The 3,473-nt window shown below is 44.9% G+C and overlaps 1 protein-coding gene across 1 annotated transcript in view; it reads right to left on the bottom strand.

Annotated features, from left to right (window-relative positions):
- The window catches only part of mmp24 (matrix metallopeptidase 24), an 82,446-nt gene extending 80,186 nt beyond the window's left edge, over positions 1-2,260 (bottom strand). The window contains exon 1 of the mRNA XM_082533731.1: positions 2,240-2,260. The gene's annotated coding sequence lies outside the window, so the exon portion shown is untranslated. The remainder of the gene's footprint in view (positions 1-2,239) is intronic.
- Between the last annotated feature and the right edge of the window lie 1,213 nt (positions 2,261-3,473).

Here is a 3,473-nt window from a genome sequence, read left to right as displayed (position 1 = left end):
AAACAAAAAAAAAAACAAACAAAAAAGACAGTCCGGCTCTTTGGAAGCAAAATCTAAAGGCATGAGGTGTGGACGTTTGACACCTGTGTGTAAGCAGCACATTAATGATGCCACCAAACGAAGTGCAAACTGTGTGTTGCATTACCACATGAATATGAATGCATGAATATGTTTTTACGCTTGGTCCTAATTAGCTGCCGAGTCTGTTTTGCACTGCTGTGGTTGGTAATAGAAAGAAAATCAGCCAGGCTGTTTCCACTCAGAATATTCAGTCAGTGAAATTAATTTCACTTTGAATTCAGCCTGATTTCCAAGCTCACCTCTGGGACGGCGTCTGAGCTGAACTCGCCGAGTATCTTGTGATATTTGAACGTGTCAAGATCTCGGAGCTCGAGTGTGCAGACGTTGGCTCTGTGATGAAAGTCGGACGGAAGTAAGTGAGGCAGCGTTCAGAGTGCTGTTCAATTATTGCTCAATTGTTCAATCATCACTCATTCAGGTGAGAAGAGACTTAATGTCATACATAATTTAAATTGAAATAAAAAACAGCTCCACCACCATCGTCGCCTTAAAATAAGGACTTCACTGTGTGGTCTGATCACCAAAACCTTCTTCATCATATGCGCCATCAAATAAACCACTTAATGTATATTTATGCCTTTCAAACGAGTCTTTACTGATTGAAATTCGCCCACAGAGGACTCGTCTCCATTTAAAGAGGCTGATTATAAACTGAAGACAGCCGTGGTCCTAATTAAAGATGACAGTCTGCTTTAAGTATCGTTACAAATATCACAGAGGGGTATTAATCGTTTGATGCAGACACTTTGGAAGATGTTTGTTTAAAAGAAAAGGATTTGGACTGCTTCCCGTTTCTGTGTTCGATCCTCTGGAAAACATTTCCAGCTTTATTTGTGGATTTTCTGAGGAAAGTGGGCATCTTTTCAGTGAGACAGAAGGCTATAGTAACACTTTGAGTCACATGTGTTTATCTGCAAATTACTTACCATTTTATTGCTTCTCAGTTTTCCACGCTGTGCCCGAACAGCTCCTGATTAGCAGATTACTGGATTATTGCTGTGGTAATAATGGGACGGATGGCTGAGCCGGATCGAAGCTGCGACGGGGTGACCTTTAATGTAACCGATGGCCTCTTGAACCACCCGGCCGCCCTGCTGTTATTTATTTATTTATTGCTCGCATCCACAGAGTGCTAAATCTGAAGCAAATCTCCTTGACTACAGCTGCGCCGTGCGTCACTTGGCATCATTTGACAGGCTTGCTCGGACGCCCGCGACGGCGGGTTTGAGCAATTTCCGTAAATCCACACGTGCTGCACGTGCACGCAGATGTGACAGTGCGTGCACGTGTGTCAAACACACAAGCAGAGCAGAAATGACAGCGCCCCGCTCGCAGTGCACCGTAATTTCCTTTTACTTTAAATGGACTGTGGCTGCAGGAGCAGAATCAATGTAATGACAGTCGTGTCCAGCCGGCTCTCGGTTCAAACCATATAATTGAATCTATAGTTTCAGACTCTGCTGACGTCACTGCGGAGACATTTTCCTCCACCTGCTCCACAGGAGCTTAAATTATGAACGAGCTCATAGGTTATATGTGTGTTCAAAAATATATACCTGACCGCCTCTGTAGTTCTCAGCTTTGCTGTCGTGCATTTCTTTTCCCTTTATAACATCTCCAGTTGTTTCACAGTATTTTATTTTGTGTCTCCTTCAGTTTCTGAACACTTTTTTTTGCTTTTATTGCCATTTTTTTTTTTGTTCTGATGTCTGAGTCGCAAAACTGCACAAAGTGACCAGAGGCAGACAGAAAATGCAAGAAAAGGTGCAAAACTATCACAAAAGACTCTAAACAACCCAGAAACAACCACACGGTGAGTGGGAGAAACACAATTACAGCAAGAAGACAAACAAGCACCAAAGTCAGCGACTCTACAAGCAGAAAACGACACAAGAAAGAAAAAGACACCAACGAGAAAAAGACACAGCTCAGCGGCTAAGAGGTAAAAGATGTAAATGAGACAAAACAGCAGAAGGAAGAAAAATGCACAAAAGTCACAAAAACAACAGAAAGATGCAAAATGTCAGCAGAGAAAAAAAAACATCAGTATGAGAAATACAAAAACACAAACAGAATGTCAAAGAAACTGAAGATGACCTGAAAACGAAATAAAACACGAGCTTGGAAAAGATAAACAACAGAACAAACAGGAAATGACCTCAGACGCAGGCGTCACCACCTCCTCTCCCAGCATCCTCCTCTGTGCTCCTTCACTACATCCACGAACCTCCTCTGAGCTCTTCCTCGTTTCCTCCCGCCTGACAGCTTCATCGTCATCATCCTTTGTCCAGCTCATCCACCCTCCCTCCTCTGCGCTGACGACAAGAAACGTGTATTAAATGACACGAAAAAAGCCAAAGAGGTGCAAAAAGACAGCAGACACGAAACGACAACAACAAAATGCTTCACAGCATTTACATTTCTGCTGTAAAGTTGAACATTTTAACGTGAGGGTCTGTGGGGTGGACGCACTCTGGGGGCCAGCCTCGTGTGGTCATCAGAGGAACTGCAGTTTGTGGCGTGCTGACTTCAGGTGCCTAAACATAAACAGACTTCTCTGCATCATCCTCACTCTCATGGATTTCTGCAGCCTTTAACGTGTCTGTGTTCAGGATCTTACTGTGCCATAGTCCTTACCCACAATCCTCTGTGCTCACTGGCAGGCGGCGTGTGAATAAACACTATCTGAGAAGAAGCCAGTTGCCAACATTATTCAGATTATTATCCATTCTCTGGCTCGTCATCACACACTCGCTCCTGCCACTCTTCTTCACCTCAGCTGTCCACCTTCGCATCACTTGGTTGCATCATCTGTGAGCTCCATAAATCAGTCTGCCGCAGTCGTCCTCGCTCTGGTTTCCTGCCTTTGTTAGAGGGAACTTGTCCTTTCTCTGCTCTCACTGACTTTTCACACTCATGCTCTCTTCACTCTCCATCGTCTCCTGTTGTCTTGCGGCCGTTTCACGCCTCTCTCTCCCGCCTGTTCATGTCGAACAGTTTCTCGTTTGTGGGTTTGACCCACGTTCCTGCAGCAGGCGTGTTCCCCGCTCTGGTCCGCGACCACGACTCCCTTTGTTCCGCAGCCTTTTACAGTTAACAGCCTTTCATTAGCGCTCCGTGTGTGACAACACTAACGAGTATCCAGCGAACGCTCTCCACGCTCCACTTATTATGCAGCTGACATTTCAGCAGGACTACAGCCGGCGTTTTATTGCCCTCCTTAGATCACCGGTGTCAGTTTCAGCCTGAGGTTTTTACACTTGGTCCACACCATGAAGCATCAAGCTCTGACGTTCATCAACAACTCAGTGGTGAGTAGCTTCAAACTGCGAGTCCACCACGGATTTTGTACCTCAGGCATTTAAAGACCTTCATACTGACCCCTTAAACCC

Source organism: Aulonocara stuartgranti (assembly GCF_965226115.1).
Source record: "Aulonocara stuartgranti genome assembly, chromosome: 5".
Classification (NCBI taxonomy): domain Eukaryota; kingdom Metazoa; phylum Chordata; class Actinopteri; order Cichliformes; family Cichlidae; genus Aulonocara; species Aulonocara stuartgranti.
Note: the sequence above shows the minus strand (reverse complement) of the source record. Positions and strands in the feature narration are given on the sequence as shown.